At 37.6% G+C, this 13103-nt stretch overlaps 45 non-coding genes and 1 pseudogene across 45 annotated transcripts; all 46 read right to left on the bottom strand.

Annotated features, from left to right (window-relative positions):
- Positions 1-73: 73 nt before the first annotated feature.
- Positions 74-192, bottom strand: LOC145756311 (5S ribosomal RNA). Its single transcript, XR_014284439.1, has one exon. It is a non-coding gene; the product is annotated as a 5S ribosomal RNA (ribosomal RNA).
- A 168-nt stretch (positions 193-360) lies between these two features.
- On the bottom strand, positions 361-479 carry LOC145758237 (5S ribosomal RNA). Its single transcript, XR_014286212.1, has one exon. It is a non-coding gene; the product is annotated as a 5S ribosomal RNA (ribosomal RNA).
- A 168-nt stretch (positions 480-647) lies between these two features.
- Positions 648-766, bottom strand: LOC145756383 (5S ribosomal RNA). The gene has a single exon (XR_014284506.1). It is a non-coding gene; the product is annotated as a 5S ribosomal RNA (ribosomal RNA).
- Positions 767-934: 168 nt separating this feature from the next.
- On the bottom strand, positions 935-1053 carry LOC145756736 (5S ribosomal RNA). Its single transcript, XR_014284839.1, has one exon. It is a non-coding gene; the product is annotated as a 5S ribosomal RNA (ribosomal RNA).
- A 168-nt stretch (positions 1054-1221) lies between these two features.
- LOC145758238 (5S ribosomal RNA) lies at positions 1222-1340 on the bottom strand. The gene has a single exon (XR_014286213.1). It is a non-coding gene; the product is annotated as a 5S ribosomal RNA (ribosomal RNA).
- A 168-nt stretch (positions 1341-1508) lies between these two features.
- Positions 1509-1627, bottom strand: LOC145758239 (5S ribosomal RNA). The gene has a single exon (XR_014286214.1). It is a non-coding gene; the product is annotated as a 5S ribosomal RNA (ribosomal RNA).
- Positions 1628-1789: 162 nt separating this feature from the next.
- On the bottom strand, positions 1790-1908 carry LOC145758240 (5S ribosomal RNA). Its single transcript, XR_014286215.1, has one exon. It is a non-coding gene; the product is annotated as a 5S ribosomal RNA (ribosomal RNA).
- A 168-nt stretch (positions 1909-2076) lies between these two features.
- Positions 2077-2195, bottom strand: LOC145756978 (5S ribosomal RNA). Its single transcript, XR_014285069.1, has one exon. It is a non-coding gene; the product is annotated as a 5S ribosomal RNA (ribosomal RNA).
- Positions 2196-2363: 168 nt separating this feature from the next.
- On the bottom strand, positions 2364-2482 carry LOC145758241 (5S ribosomal RNA). The gene has a single exon (XR_014286216.1). It is a non-coding gene; the product is annotated as a 5S ribosomal RNA (ribosomal RNA).
- Positions 2483-2650: 168 nt separating this feature from the next.
- LOC145757122 (5S ribosomal RNA) lies at positions 2651-2769 on the bottom strand. Its single transcript, XR_014285204.1, has one exon. It is a non-coding gene; the product is annotated as a 5S ribosomal RNA (ribosomal RNA).
- A 168-nt stretch (positions 2770-2937) lies between these two features.
- Positions 2938-3056, bottom strand: LOC145756312 (5S ribosomal RNA). The gene has a single exon (XR_014284440.1). It is a non-coding gene; the product is annotated as a 5S ribosomal RNA (ribosomal RNA).
- Positions 3057-3224: 168 nt separating this feature from the next.
- On the bottom strand, positions 3225-3343 carry LOC145758242 (5S ribosomal RNA). Its single transcript, XR_014286217.1, has one exon. It is a non-coding gene; the product is annotated as a 5S ribosomal RNA (ribosomal RNA).
- A 168-nt stretch (positions 3344-3511) lies between these two features.
- Positions 3512-3630, bottom strand: LOC145758243 (5S ribosomal RNA). The gene has a single exon (XR_014286218.1). It is a non-coding gene; the product is annotated as a 5S ribosomal RNA (ribosomal RNA).
- A 168-nt stretch (positions 3631-3798) lies between these two features.
- LOC145756737 (5S ribosomal RNA) lies at positions 3799-3917 on the bottom strand. Its single transcript, XR_014284840.1, has one exon. It is a non-coding gene; the product is annotated as a 5S ribosomal RNA (ribosomal RNA).
- Positions 3918-4085: 168 nt separating this feature from the next.
- Positions 4086-4204, bottom strand: LOC145758245 (5S ribosomal RNA). Its single transcript, XR_014286220.1, has one exon. It is a non-coding gene; the product is annotated as a 5S ribosomal RNA (ribosomal RNA).
- A 168-nt stretch (positions 4205-4372) lies between these two features.
- LOC145756593 (5S ribosomal RNA) lies at positions 4373-4491 on the bottom strand. Its single transcript, XR_014284704.1, has one exon. It is a non-coding gene; the product is annotated as a 5S ribosomal RNA (ribosomal RNA).
- A 168-nt stretch (positions 4492-4659) lies between these two features.
- Positions 4660-4778, bottom strand: LOC145758246 (5S ribosomal RNA). Its single transcript, XR_014286221.1, has one exon. It is a non-coding gene; the product is annotated as a 5S ribosomal RNA (ribosomal RNA).
- Positions 4779-4940: 162 nt separating this feature from the next.
- LOC145756738 (5S ribosomal RNA) lies at positions 4941-5059 on the bottom strand. The gene has a single exon (XR_014284841.1). It is a non-coding gene; the product is annotated as a 5S ribosomal RNA (ribosomal RNA).
- Positions 5060-5227: 168 nt separating this feature from the next.
- LOC145758247 (5S ribosomal RNA) lies at positions 5228-5346 on the bottom strand. The gene has a single exon (XR_014286222.1). It is a non-coding gene; the product is annotated as a 5S ribosomal RNA (ribosomal RNA).
- A 168-nt stretch (positions 5347-5514) lies between these two features.
- On the bottom strand, positions 5515-5633 carry LOC145756594 (5S ribosomal RNA). The gene has a single exon (XR_014284705.1). It is a non-coding gene; the product is annotated as a 5S ribosomal RNA (ribosomal RNA).
- A 168-nt stretch (positions 5634-5801) lies between these two features.
- On the bottom strand, positions 5802-5920 carry LOC145758249 (5S ribosomal RNA). Its single transcript, XR_014286223.1, has one exon. It is a non-coding gene; the product is annotated as a 5S ribosomal RNA (ribosomal RNA).
- A 162-nt stretch (positions 5921-6082) lies between these two features.
- Positions 6083-6201, bottom strand: LOC145758250 (5S ribosomal RNA). The gene has a single exon (XR_014286224.1). It is a non-coding gene; the product is annotated as a 5S ribosomal RNA (ribosomal RNA).
- Positions 6202-6369: 168 nt separating this feature from the next.
- LOC145756979 (5S ribosomal RNA) lies at positions 6370-6488 on the bottom strand. Its single transcript, XR_014285070.1, has one exon. It is a non-coding gene; the product is annotated as a 5S ribosomal RNA (ribosomal RNA).
- A 168-nt stretch (positions 6489-6656) lies between these two features.
- Positions 6657-6775, bottom strand: LOC145756426 (5S ribosomal RNA). The gene has a single exon (XR_014284547.1). It is a non-coding gene; the product is annotated as a 5S ribosomal RNA (ribosomal RNA).
- A 168-nt stretch (positions 6776-6943) lies between these two features.
- Positions 6944-7062, bottom strand: LOC145758252 (5S ribosomal RNA). Its single transcript, XR_014286226.1, has one exon. It is a non-coding gene; the product is annotated as a 5S ribosomal RNA (ribosomal RNA).
- A 168-nt stretch (positions 7063-7230) lies between these two features.
- LOC145758253 (5S ribosomal RNA) lies at positions 7231-7349 on the bottom strand. Its single transcript, XR_014286227.1, has one exon. It is a non-coding gene; the product is annotated as a 5S ribosomal RNA (ribosomal RNA).
- Positions 7350-7517: 168 nt separating this feature from the next.
- On the bottom strand, positions 7518-7636 carry LOC145757129 (5S ribosomal RNA). The gene has a single exon (XR_014285210.1). It is a non-coding gene; the product is annotated as a 5S ribosomal RNA (ribosomal RNA).
- Positions 7637-7804: 168 nt separating this feature from the next.
- On the bottom strand, positions 7805-7923 carry LOC145758254 (5S ribosomal RNA). The gene has a single exon (XR_014286228.1). It is a non-coding gene; the product is annotated as a 5S ribosomal RNA (ribosomal RNA).
- Positions 7924-8091: 168 nt separating this feature from the next.
- On the bottom strand, positions 8092-8210 carry LOC145756636 (5S ribosomal RNA). Its single transcript, XR_014284745.1, has one exon. It is a non-coding gene; the product is annotated as a 5S ribosomal RNA (ribosomal RNA).
- Positions 8211-8372: 162 nt separating this feature from the next.
- LOC145758255 (5S ribosomal RNA) lies at positions 8373-8491 on the bottom strand. The gene has a single exon (XR_014286229.1). It is a non-coding gene; the product is annotated as a 5S ribosomal RNA (ribosomal RNA).
- Positions 8492-8659: 168 nt separating this feature from the next.
- LOC145756980 (5S ribosomal RNA) lies at positions 8660-8778 on the bottom strand. The gene has a single exon (XR_014285071.1). It is a non-coding gene; the product is annotated as a 5S ribosomal RNA (ribosomal RNA).
- A 168-nt stretch (positions 8779-8946) lies between these two features.
- On the bottom strand, positions 8947-9074 carry LOC145757189 (5S ribosomal RNA; annotated as a pseudogene).
- Positions 9075-9242: 168 nt separating this feature from the next.
- LOC145757078 (5S ribosomal RNA) lies at positions 9243-9361 on the bottom strand. Its single transcript, XR_014285163.1, has one exon. It is a non-coding gene; the product is annotated as a 5S ribosomal RNA (ribosomal RNA).
- A 168-nt stretch (positions 9362-9529) lies between these two features.
- On the bottom strand, positions 9530-9648 carry LOC145758256 (5S ribosomal RNA). The gene has a single exon (XR_014286230.1). It is a non-coding gene; the product is annotated as a 5S ribosomal RNA (ribosomal RNA).
- Positions 9649-9816: 168 nt separating this feature from the next.
- On the bottom strand, positions 9817-9935 carry LOC145758258 (5S ribosomal RNA). The gene has a single exon (XR_014286232.1). It is a non-coding gene; the product is annotated as a 5S ribosomal RNA (ribosomal RNA).
- A 168-nt stretch (positions 9936-10103) lies between these two features.
- Positions 10104-10222, bottom strand: LOC145756740 (5S ribosomal RNA). Its single transcript, XR_014284843.1, has one exon. It is a non-coding gene; the product is annotated as a 5S ribosomal RNA (ribosomal RNA).
- Positions 10223-10390: 168 nt separating this feature from the next.
- LOC145758259 (5S ribosomal RNA) lies at positions 10391-10509 on the bottom strand. The gene has a single exon (XR_014286233.1). It is a non-coding gene; the product is annotated as a 5S ribosomal RNA (ribosomal RNA).
- Positions 10510-10677: 168 nt separating this feature from the next.
- LOC145756595 (5S ribosomal RNA) lies at positions 10678-10796 on the bottom strand. The gene has a single exon (XR_014284706.1). It is a non-coding gene; the product is annotated as a 5S ribosomal RNA (ribosomal RNA).
- A 168-nt stretch (positions 10797-10964) lies between these two features.
- LOC145758260 (5S ribosomal RNA) lies at positions 10965-11083 on the bottom strand. Its single transcript, XR_014286234.1, has one exon. It is a non-coding gene; the product is annotated as a 5S ribosomal RNA (ribosomal RNA).
- Positions 11084-11245: 162 nt separating this feature from the next.
- Positions 11246-11364, bottom strand: LOC145758261 (5S ribosomal RNA). The gene has a single exon (XR_014286235.1). It is a non-coding gene; the product is annotated as a 5S ribosomal RNA (ribosomal RNA).
- Positions 11365-11532: 168 nt separating this feature from the next.
- On the bottom strand, positions 11533-11651 carry LOC145756982 (5S ribosomal RNA). Its single transcript, XR_014285073.1, has one exon. It is a non-coding gene; the product is annotated as a 5S ribosomal RNA (ribosomal RNA).
- Positions 11652-11819: 168 nt separating this feature from the next.
- Positions 11820-11938, bottom strand: LOC145758262 (5S ribosomal RNA). The gene has a single exon (XR_014286236.1). It is a non-coding gene; the product is annotated as a 5S ribosomal RNA (ribosomal RNA).
- A 168-nt stretch (positions 11939-12106) lies between these two features.
- LOC145756313 (5S ribosomal RNA) lies at positions 12107-12225 on the bottom strand. The gene has a single exon (XR_014284441.1). It is a non-coding gene; the product is annotated as a 5S ribosomal RNA (ribosomal RNA).
- A 168-nt stretch (positions 12226-12393) lies between these two features.
- LOC145758263 (5S ribosomal RNA) lies at positions 12394-12512 on the bottom strand. The gene has a single exon (XR_014286237.1). It is a non-coding gene; the product is annotated as a 5S ribosomal RNA (ribosomal RNA).
- A 168-nt stretch (positions 12513-12680) lies between these two features.
- LOC145756384 (5S ribosomal RNA) lies at positions 12681-12799 on the bottom strand. Its single transcript, XR_014284507.1, has one exon. It is a non-coding gene; the product is annotated as a 5S ribosomal RNA (ribosomal RNA).
- A 168-nt stretch (positions 12800-12967) lies between these two features.
- Positions 12968-13086, bottom strand: LOC145756741 (5S ribosomal RNA). The gene has a single exon (XR_014284844.1). It is a non-coding gene; the product is annotated as a 5S ribosomal RNA (ribosomal RNA).
- Positions 13087-13103: the final 17 nt, after the last annotated feature.

Genomic DNA, 13103 nt, shown 5'->3' on the forward strand with positions numbered 1-13103 from the left:
TAATTTTCAAAAATTTTGATAAAAAATGACTTCTACATAAAGTACTTTCTAATATGCTATAAAACTTATAAAATGCCTACGACACCCGGTATTCCCAGGCGGTCACCCATCCAAGTACTAACCGGGCCCGACGTTGCTTAACTTCCCAGATCGGACGAGATGGGGTGTACTCAACGTGGTATGGTCGTAAGCAATGTGATGTGGTGAGCCAACACATTTATCATTAACCGTGTATATTTAAAATAAAATAAATGACTTGCGTCGCTTAGCAATTATATCAAATATATTAGTTTTCAAAAATTTTGATAAAAAATGACTTCTACATAAAGTACTTTCTAATATGCTATAAAACTTATAAAATGCCTACGACACCCGGTATTCCCAGGCGGTCACCCATCCAAGTACTAACCGGGCCCGACGTTGCTTAACTTCCCAGATCGGACGAGATGGGGTGTACTCAACGTGGTATGGTCGTAGGCAATGTGATGTGGTGAGCCAACACATTTATCATTAACCGTGTATATTTAAAATAAAATAAATGACTTGCGTCTCTTAGCAGTTATATCAAATATATTAATTTTCAAAAATTTTGATAAAAAATGACTTCTACATAAGGTACTTTCTAATATGCTAAAAAACTTATAAAATGCCTACGACACCCGGTATTCCCAGGCGGTCACCCATCCAAGTACTAACCGGGCCCGACGTTGCTTAACTTCCCAGATCGGACGAGATGGGGTGTACTCAACATGGTATGGTCGTAGGCAATGTGATGTGGTGAGCCAACACATTTATCATTAACCGTGTATATTTAAAATAAAATAAATGACTTGCGTTCCTTAGAAGTTATATCAAATATATTAATTTTCAAAAATTTTGATAAAAAATGACTTCTACATAAAGTACTTTCTAATATGCTATAAAACTTATAAAATGCCTACGACACCCGGTATTCCCAGGCGGTCACCCATCCAAGTACTAACCGGGCCCGACGTTGCTTAACTTCCCAGATCGGACGAGATGGGGTGTACTCAACGTGGTATGGTCTTAGGCAATGTGATGTGGTGAGCCAACACATTTATCATTAACCGTGTATATTTAAAATAAAATAAATGACTTGCGTCCCTTAGAAGTTATATCAAATATATTAATTTTCAAAAATTTTGATAAAAAATGACTTCTACATAAAGTACTTTCTAATATGTTATAAAACTTATAAAATGCCTACGACACCCGGTATTCCCAGGCGGTCACCCATCCAAGTACTAACCGGGCCCGACGTTGCTTAACTTCCCAGATCGGACGAGATGGGGTGTACTCAACGTGGTATGGTCGTAGGCAATGTGATGTGGTGAGCCAACACATTTATCATTAACCGTGTATATTTAAAATAAAATAAATGACTTGCGTCGCTTAGCAATTATATCAAATATATTAGTTTTCAAAAATTTTGATAAAAAATGACTTCTACATAAAGTACTTTCTAATATGCTAAAAAACTTATAAAATGCCTACGACACCCGGTATTCCCAGGCGGTCACCCATCCAAGTACTAACCGGGCCCGACGTTGCTTAACTTCCCAGATCGGACGAGATGGGGTGTACTCAACGTGGTATGGTCGTAGGCAATGTGATGTGCCAACACATTTATCATTAAACGTGTATATTTAAAATAAAATAAATGACTTGCGTCGCCTAGCAATTATATCAAATATATTAATTTTCAAAAATTTCTATAAAAATGACTTATACATAAGGTACTTTCTAATATGCTAAAAAACTTATAAAATGCCTACGACACCCGGTATTCCCAGGCGGTCACCCATCCAAGTACTAACCGGGCCCGACGTTGCTTAACTTCCCAGATCGGACGAGATGGGGTGTACTCAACGTGGTATGGTCGTAGGCAATGTGATGTGGTGAGCCAACACATTTATCATTAACCGTGCATATTTAAAATAAAATAAATGACTTGCGTCCCTTAGAAGTTATATCAAATATATTAATTTTCAAAAATTTTGATAAAAAATGACTTCTACATAAAGTACTTTCTAATATGTTATAAAACTTATAAAATTCCTACGACACACGGTATTCCCAGGCGGTCACCCATCCAAGTACTAACCGGGCCCGACGTTGCTTAACTTCCCAGATCGGACGAGATGGGGTGTACTCAACGTGGTATGGTCGTAGGCAATGTGATGTGGTGAGCCAACACATTTATCATTAACCGTGTATATTTAAAATAAAATAAATGACTTGCGTCCCTTAGAAGTTATATCAAATATATTAATTTTCAAAAATTTTGATAAAAAATGACTTCTACATAAAGTACTTTCTAATATGCTATAAAACTTATAAAATGCCTACGACACCCGGTATTCCCAGGCGGTCACCCATCCAAGTACTAACCGGGCCCGACGTTGCTTAACTTCCCAGATCGGACGAGATGGGGTGTACTCAACGTGGTATGGTCGTAGGCAATGTGATGTGGCGAGCCAACACATTTATCATTAACCGTGCATATTTAAAATAAAATAAATGACTTGCGTCCCTTAGAAGTTATATCAAATATATTAATTTTCAAAAATTTTGATAAAAAATGACTTCTACATAAAGTACTTTCTAATATGTTATAAAACTTATAAAATTCCTACGACACACGGTATTCCCAGGCGGTCACCCATCCAAGTACTAACCGGGCCCGACGTTGCTTAACTTTCCAGATCGGACGAGATGGGGTGTACTCAACGTGGTATGGTCGTAGGCAATGTGATGTGGTGAGCCAACACATTTATCATTAACCGTGTATATTTAAAATAAAATAAATGACTTGCGTCCCTTAGAAGTTATATCAAATATATTAATTTTCAAAAATTTTGATAAAAAATGACTTCTACATAAAGTACTTTCTAATATGCTATAAAACTTATAAAATGCCTACGACACCCGGTATTCCCAGGCGGTCACCCATCCAAGTACTAACCGGGCCCGACGTTGCTTAACTTCCCAGATCGGACGAGATGGGGTGTACTCAACGTGGTATGGTCGTAAGCAATGTGATGTGGTGAGCCAACACATTTATCATTAACCGTGTATATTTAAAATAAAATAAATGACTTGCGTCGCTTAGCAATTATATCAAATATATTAGTTTTCAAAAATTTTGATAAAAAATGACTTCTACATAAAGTACTTTCTAATATGCTATAAAACTTATAAAATGCCTACGACACCCGGTATTCCCAGGCGGTCACCCATCCAAGTACTAACCGGGCCCGACGTTGCTTAACTTCCCAGATCGGACGAGATGGGGTGTACTCAACGTGGTATGGTCGTAGGCAATGTGATGTGGTGAGCCAACACATTTATCATTAACCGTGTATATTTAAAATAAAATAAATGACTTGCGTCTCTTAGCAGTTATATCAAATATATTAATTTTCAAAAATTTTGATAAAAAATGACTTCTACATAAGGTACTTTCTAATATGCTAAAAAACTTATAAAATGCCTACGACACCCGGTATTCCCAGGCGGTCACCCATCCAAGTACTAACCGGGCCCGACGTTGCTTAACTTCCCAGATCGGACGAGATGGGGTGTACTCAACGTGGTATGGTCGTAGGCAATGTGATGTAGTGAGCCAACACATTTATCATTAACCGTGTATATTTAAAATAAAATAAATGACTTGCGTTCCTTAGAAGTTATATCAAATATATTAATTTTCAAAAATTTTGATAAAAAATGACTTCTACATAAAGTACTTTCTAATATGCTATAAAACTTATAAAATGCCTACGACACCCGGTATTCCCAGGCGGTCACCCATCCAAGTACTAACCGGGCCCGACGTTGCTTAACTTCCCAGATCGGACGAGATGGGGTGTACTCAACGTGGTATGGTCTTAGGCAATGTGATGTGGTGAGCCAACACATTTATCATTAACCGTGTATATTTAAAATAAAATAAATGACTTGCGTCCCTTAGAAGTTATATCAAATATATTAATTTTCAAAAATTTTGATAAAAAATGACTTCTACATAAAGTACTTTCTAATATGTTATAAAACTTATAAAATGCCTACGACACCCGGTATTCCCAGGCGGTCACCCATCCAAGTACTAACCGGGCCCGACGTTGCTTAACTTCCCAGATCGGACGAGATGGGGTGTACTCAACGTGGTATGGTCGTAGGCAATGTGATGTGGTGAGCCAACACATTTATCATTAACCGTGTATATTTAAAATAAAATAAATGACTTGCGTCGCTTAGCAATTATATCAAATATATTAGTTTTCAAAAATTTTGATAAAAAATGACTTCTACATAAAGTACTTTCTAATATGCTAAAAAACTTATAAAATGCCTTCGACACCCGGTATTCCCAGGCGGTCACCCATCCAAGTACTAACCGGGCCCGACGTTGCTTAACTTCCCAGATCGGACGAGATGGGGTGTACTCAACGTGGTATGGTCGTAGGCAATGTGATGTGGTGAGCCAACACATTTATCATTAACCGTGTATATTTAAAATAAAATAAATGACTTGCGTCGCTTAGCAATTATATCAAATATATTAGTTTTCAAAAATTTTGATAAAAAATGACTTCTACATAAAGTACTTTCTAATATGCTATAAAACTTATACAATGCCTACGACACCCGGTATTCCCAGGCGGTCACCCATCCAAGTACTAACCGGGCCCGACGTTGCTTAACTTCCCAGATCGGACGAGATGGGGTGTACTCAACGTGGTATGGTCGTAGGCAATGTGATGTGCCAACACATTTATCATTAAACATGTATATTTAAAATAAAATAAATGACTTGCGTCGCCTAGCAATTATATCAAATATATTAATTTTCAAAAATTTCTATAAAAATGACTTATACATAAGGTACTTTCTAATATGCTAAAAAACTTATAAAATGCCTACGACACCCGGTATTCCCAGGCGGTCACCCATCCAAGTACTAACCGGGCCCGACGTTGCTTAACTTCCCAGATCGGACGAGATGGGGTGTACTCAACGTGGTATGGTCTTAGGCAATGTGATGTGGTGAGCCAACACATTTATCATTAACCGTGTATATTTAAAATAAAATAAATGACTTGCGTCCCTTAGAAGTTATATCAAATATATTAATTTTCAAAAATTTTGATAAAAAATGACTTCTACATAAAGTACTTTCTAATATGTTATAAAACTTATAAAATGCCTACGACACCCGGTATTCCCAGGCGGTCACCCATCCAAGTACTAACCGGGCCCGACGTTGCTTAACTTCCCAGATCGGACGAGATGGGGTGTACTCAACGTGGTATGGTCGTAGGCAATGTGATGTGGTGAGCCAACACATTTATCATTAACCGTGTATATTTAAAATAAAATAAATGACTTGCGTCGCTTAGCAATTATATCAAATATATTAGTTTTCAAAAATTTTGATAAAAAATGACTTCTACATAAAGTACTTTCTAATATGCTAAAAAACTTATAAAATGCCTTCGACACCCGGTATTCCCAGGCGGTCACCCATCCAAGTACTAACCGGGCCCGACGTTGCTTAACTTCCCAGATCGGACGAGATGGGGTGTACTCAACGTGGTATGGTCGTAGGCAATGTGATGTGGTGAGCCAACACATTTATCATTAACCGTGTATATTTAAAATAAAATAAATGACTTGCGTCGCTTAGCAATTATATCAAATATATTAGTTTTCAAAAATTTTGATAAAAAATGACTTCTACATAAAGTACTTTCTAATATGCTATAAAACTTATACAATGCCTACGACACCCGGTATTCCCAGGCGGTCACCCATCCAAGTACTAACCGGGCCCGACGTTGCTTAACTTCCCAGATCGGACGAGATGGGGTGTACTCAACGTGGTATGGTCGTAGGCAATGTGATGTGCCAACACATTTATCATTAAACATGTATATTTAAAATAAAATAAATGACTTGCGTCGCCTAGCAATTATATCAAATATATTAATTTTCAAAAATTTCTATAAAAATGACTTATACATAAGGTACTTTCTAATATGCTAAAAAACTTATAAAATGCCTACGACACCCGGTATTCCCAGGCGGTCACCCATCCAAGTACTAACCGGGCCCGACGTTGCTTAACTTCCCAGATCGGACGAGATGGGGTGTACTCAACGTGGTATGGTCGTAGGCAATGTGATGTGGTGAGCCAACACATTTATCATTAACCGTGCATATTTAAAATAAAATAAATGACTTGCGTCCCTTAGAAGTTATATCAAATATATTAATTTTCAAAAATTTTGATAAAAAATGACTTCTACATAAAGTACTTTCTAATATGTTATAAAACTTATAAAATTCCTACGACACACGGTATTCCCAGGCGGTCACCCATCCAAGTACTAACCGGGCCCGACGTTGCTTAACTTCCCAGATCGGACGAGATGGGGTGTACTCAACGTGGTATGGTCGTAGGCAATGTGATGTGGTGAGCCAACACATTTATCATTAACCGTGTATATTTAAAATAAAATAAATGACTTGCGTCGCTTAGCAATTATATCAAATATATTAGTTTTCAAAAATTTTGATAAAAAATGACTTCTACATAAAGTACTTTCTAATATGCTAAAAAACTTATAAAATGCCTACGACACCCGGTATTCCCAGGCGGTCACCCATCCAAGTACTAACCGGGCCCGACGTTGCTTAACTTCCCAGATCGGACGAGATGGGGTGTACTCAACGTGATATGGTCGTAGGCAATGTGATGTGGTGAGCCAACACATTTATCATTAACCGTGTATATTTAAAATAAAATAAATGACTTGCGTCGCTTAGCAGTTATATCAAATATATTAATTTTCAAAAATTTTGATAAAAAATGACTTCTACATAAGGTACTTTCTAATATGCTAAAAAACTTATAAAATGCCTACGACACCCGGTATTCCCAGGCGGTCACCCATCCAAGTACTAACCGGGCCCGACGTTGCTTAACTTCCCAGATCGGACGAGATGGGGTGTACTCAACGTGGTATGGTCGTAGGCAATGTGATGTGGTGAGCCAACACATTTATCATTAACCGTGCATATTTAAAATAAAATAAATGACTTGCGTCCCTTAGAAGTTATATCAAATATATTAATTTTCAAAAATTTTGATAAAAAATGACTTCTACATAAAGTACTTTCTAATATGCTATAAAACTTATAAAATGCCTACGACACCCGGTATTCCCAGGCGGTCACCCATCCAAGTACTAACCGGGCCCGACGTTGCTTAACTTCCCAGATCGGACGAGATGGGGTGTACTCAACGTGGTATGGTCGTAGGCAATGTGATGTGGTGAGCCAACACATTTATCATTAACCGTGCATATTCAAAATAAAATAAATGACTTGCGTCCCTTAGAAGTTATATCAAATATATTAATTTTCAAAAATTTTGATAAAAAATGACTTCTACATAAAGTACTTTCTAATATGTTATAAAACTTATAAAATTCCTACGTCACACGGTATTCCCAGGCGGTCACCCATCCAAGTACTAACCGGGCCCGACGTTGCTTAACTTCCCAGATCGGACGAGATGGGGTGTACTCAACGTGGTATGGTCGTAGGCAATGTGATGTGGTGAGCCAACACATTTATCATTAACCGTGTATATTTAAAATAAAATAAATGACTTGCGTCGCTTAGCAATTATATCAAATATATTAGTTTTCAAAAATTTTGATAAAAAATGACTTCTACATAAAGTACTTTCTAATATGCTAAAAAACTTATAAAATGCCTACGACACCCGGTATTCCCAGGCGGTCACCCATCCAAGTACTAACCGGGCCCGACGTTGCTTAACTTCCCAGATCGGACGAGATGGGGTGTACTCAACGTGGTATGGTCGTAGGCAATGTGATGTGGTGAGCCAACACATTTATCATTAACCGTGTATATTTAAAATAAAATAAATGACTTGCGTCTCTTAGCAGTTATATCAAATATATTAATTTTCAAAAATTTTGATAAAAATTGACTTCTACATAAGGTACTTTCTAATATGCTAAAAAACTTATAAAATGCCTACGACACCCCGTATTCCCAGGCGGTCACCCATCCAAGTACTAACCGGGCCCGACGTTGCTTAACTTCCCAGATCGGACGAGATGGGGTGTACTCAACGTGGTATGGTCGTAGGCAATGTGATGTGCCAACACATTTATCATTAAACGTGTATATTTAAAATAAAATAAATGACTTGCGTCGCCTAGCAATTATATCAAATATATTAATTTTCAAAAATTTCTATAAAAATGACTTATACATAAGGTACTTTCTAATATGCTAAAAAACTTATAAAATGCCTACGACACCCGGTATTCCCAGGCGGTCACCCATCCAAGTACTAACCGGGCCCGACGTTGCTTAACTTCCCAGATCGGACGAGATGGGGTGTACTCAACGTGGTATGGTCGTAGGCAATGTGATGTGGTGAGCCAACACATTTATCATTAACCGTGCATATTTAAAATAAAATAAATGACTTGCGTCCCTTAGAAGTTATATCAAATATATTAATTTTCAAAAATTTTGATAAAAAATGACTTCTACATAAAGTACTTTCTAATATGTTATAAAACTTATAAAATTCCTACGACACACGGTATTCCCAGGCGGTCACCCATCCAAGTACTAACCGGGCCCGACGTTGCTTAACTTCCCAGATCGGACGAGATGGGGTGTACTCAACGTGGTATGGTCGTAGGCAATGTGATGTGGTGAGCCAACACATTTATCATTAACCGTGTATATTTAAAATAAAATAAATGACTTGCGTCCCTTAGAAGTTATATCAAATATATTAATTTTCAAAAATTTTGATAAAAAATGACTTCTACATAAAGTACTTTCTAATATGCTATAAAACTTATAAAATGCCTACGACACCCGGTATTCCCAGGCGGTCACCCATCCAAGTACTCCAAGTACTAACCGGGCCCGACGTTGCTTAACTTCCCAGATCGGACGAGATGGGGTGTACTCAACGTGGTATGGTCGTAGGCAATGTGATGTGGCGAGCCAACACATTTATCATTAACCGTGCATATTTAAAATAAAATAAATGACTTGCGTCCCTTAGAAGTTATATCAAATATATTAATTTTCAAAAATTTTGATAAAAAATGACTTCTACATAAAGTACTTTCTAATATGTTATAAAACTTATAAAATTCCTACGACACACGGTATTCCCAGGCGGTCACCCATCCAAGTACTAACCGGGCCCGACGTTGCTTAACTTCCCAGATCGGACGAGATGGGGTGTACTCAACGTGGTATGGTCGTAAGCAATGTGATGTGGTGAGCCAACACATTTATCATTAACCGTGTATATTTAAAATAAAATAAATGACTTGCGTCGCTTAGCAATTATATCAAATATATTAGTTTTCAAAAATTTTGATAAAAAATGACTTCTACATAAAGTACTTTCTAATATGCTATAAAACTTATAAAATGCCTACGACACCCGGTATTCCCAGGCGGTCACCCATCCAAGTACTAACCGGGCCCGACGTTGCTTAACTTCCCAGATCGGACGAGATGGGGTGTACTCAACGTGGTATGGTCGTAGGCAATGTGATGTGGTGAGCCAACACATTTATCATTAACCGTGTATATTTAAAATAAAATAAATGACTTGCGTCTCTTAGCAGTTATATCAAATATATTAATTTTCAAAAATTTTGATAAAAAATGACTTCTACATAAGGTACTTTCTAATATGCTAAAAAACTTATAAAATGCCTACGACACCCGGTATTCCCAGGCGGTCACCCATCCAAGTACTAACCGGGCCCGACGTTGCTTAACTTCCCAGATCGGACGAGATGGGGTGTACTCAACGTGGTATGGTCGTAGGCAATGTGATGTGGTGAGCCAACACATTTATCATTAACCGTGTATATTTAAAATAAAATAAATGACTTGCGTTCCTTAGAAGTTATATCAAATATATTAATTTTCAAAAATTTTGATAAAAAATGACTTCTACATAAAGTACTTTCTAATATGCTATAAAACTTATAAAATGCCTACGACACCCGGTATTCCCAGGCGGTCACCCATCCAAGTACTAACCGGGCCCGACGTTGCTTAACTTCCCAGATCGGACGAGATGGGGTGTACTCAACGTGGTATGGTCTTAGGCAATGTGATGTGGTGAGCCAACACATTTATCATTAACCGTGTATATTTAAAATAAAATAAATGACTTGCGTCCCTTAGAAGTTATATCAAATATATTAATTTTCAAAAATTTTGATAAAAAATGACTTCTACATAAAGTACTTTCTAATATGTTATAAAACTTATAAAATGCCTACGACACCCGGTATTCCCAGGCGGTCACCCATCCAAGTACTAACCGGGCCCGACGTTGCTTAACTTCCCAGATCGGACGAGATGGGGTGTACTCAACGTGGTATGGTCGTAGGCAATGTGATGTGGTGAGCCAACACATTTATCATTAACCGTGTATATTTAAAATAAAATAAATGACTTGCGTCGCTTAGCAATTATATCAAATATATTAGTTTTCAAAAATTTTGATAAAAAATGACTTCTACATAAAGTACTTTCTAATATGCTAAAAAACTTATAAAATGCCTTCGACACCCGGTATTCCCAGGCGGTCACCCATCCAAGTACTAACCGGGCCCGACGTTGCTTAACTTCCCAGATCGGACGAGATGGGGTGTACTCAACGTGGTATGGTCGTAGGCAATGTGATGTGGTGAGCCAACACATTTATCATTAACCGTGTATATTTAAAATAAAATAAATGACTTGCGTCGCTTAGCAATTATATCAAATATATTAGTTTTCAAAAATTTTGATAAAAAATGACTTCTACATAAAGTACTTTCTAATATGCTATAAAACTTATAAAATGCCTACGACACCCGGTATTCCCAGGCGGTCACCCATCCAAGTACTAACCGGGCCCGACGTTGCTTAACTTCCCAGATCGGACGAGATGGGGTGTACTCAACGTGGTATGGTCGTAGGCAATGTGATGTGCCAACACATTTATCATTAAACATGTATATTTAAAATAAAATAAATGACTTGCGTCGCCTAGCAATTATATCAAATATATTAATTTTCAAAAATTTCTATAAAAATGACTTATACATAAGGTACTTTCTAATATGCTAAAAAACTTATAAAATGCCTACGACACCCGGTATTCCCAGGCGGTCACCCATCCAAGTACTAACCGGGCCCGACGTTGCTTAACTTCCCAGATCGGACGAGATGGGGTGTACTCAACGTGGTATGGTCGTAGGCAATGTGATGTGGTGAGCCAACACATTTATCATTAACCGTGCATATTTAAAATAAAATAAATGACTTGCGTCCCTTAGAAGTTATATCAAATATATTAATTTTCAAAAATTTTGATAAAAAATGACTTCTACATAAAGTACTTTCTAATATGTTATAAAACTTATAAAATTCCTACGACACACGGTATTCCCAGGCGGTCACCCATCCAAGTACTAACCGGGCCCGACGTTGCTTAACTTCCCAGATCGGACGAGATGGGGTGTACTCAACGTGGTATGGTCGTAGGCAATGTGATGTGGTGAGCCAACACATTTATCATTAACCGTGTATATTTAAAATAAAATAAATGACTTGCGTCTCTTAGCAGTTATATCAAATATATTAATTTTCAAAAATTTTGATAAAAAATGACTTCTACATAAGGTACTTTCTAATATGCTAAAAAACTTATAAAATGCCTACGACACCCGGTATTCCCAGGCGGTCACCCATCCAAGTACTAACCGGGCCCGACGTTGCTTAACTTCCCAGATCGGACGAGATGGGGTGTACTCAACGTGGTATGGTCGTAGGCAATGTGATGTGGTGAGCCAACACATTTATCATTAACCGTGTATATTTAAAATAAAATAAATGACTTGCGTTCCTTAGAAGTTATATCAAATATATTAATTTTCAAAAATTTTGATAAAAAATGACTTCTACATAAAGTACTTTCTAATATGCTATAAAACTTATAAAATGCCTACGACACCCGGTATTCCCAGGCGGTCACCCATCCAAGTACTAACCGGGCCCGACGTTGCTTAACTTCCCAGATCGGACGAGATGGGGTGTACTCAACGTGGTATGGTCGTAAGCAATGTGATGTGGTGAGCCAACACATTTATCATTAACCGTGTATATTTAAAATAAAATAAATGACTTGCGTCGCTTAGCAATTATATCAAATATATTAGTTTTCAAAAATTTTGATAAAAAATGACTTCTACATAAAGTACTTTCTAATATGCTATAAAACTTATAAAATGCCTACGACACCCGGTATTCCCAGGCGGTCACCCATCCAAGTACTAACCGGGCCCGACGTTGCTTAACTTCCCAGATCGGACGAGATGGGGTGTACTCAACGTGGTATGGTCGTAGGCAATGTGATGTGGTGAGCCAACACATTTATCATTAACCGTGTATATTTAAAATAAAATAAATGACTTGCGTCTCTTAGCAGTTATATCAAATATATTAATTTTCAAAAATTTTGATAAAAAATGACTTCTACATAAGGTACTTTCTAATATGCTAAAAAACTTATAAAATGCCTACGACACCCGGTATTCCCAGGCGGTCACCCATCCAAGTACTAACCGGGCCCGACGTTGCTTAACTTCCCAGATCGGACGAGATGGGGTGTACTCAACATGGTATGGTCGTAGGCAATGTGATGTGGTGAGCCAACACATTTATCATTAACCGTGTATATTTAAAATAAAATAAATGACTTGCGTTCCTTAGAAGTTATATCAAATATATTAATTTTCAAAAATTTTGATAAAAAATGACTTCTACATAAAGTACTTTCTAATATGCTATAAAACTTATAAAATGCCTACGACACCCGGTATTCCCAGGCGGTCACCCATCCAAGTACTAACCGGGCCCGACGTTGCTTAACTTCCCAGATCGGACGAGATGGGGTGTACTCAACGTGGTATGGTCTTAGGCAATGTGATGTGGTGAGC

This window comes from Corella eumyota, chromosome 6 (assembly GCF_963082875.1).
Source record: "Corella eumyota chromosome 6, kaCorEumy4.1, whole genome shotgun sequence".
Classification (NCBI taxonomy): Eukaryota; Metazoa; Chordata; class Ascidiacea; order Phlebobranchia; family Corellidae; genus Corella; species Corella eumyota.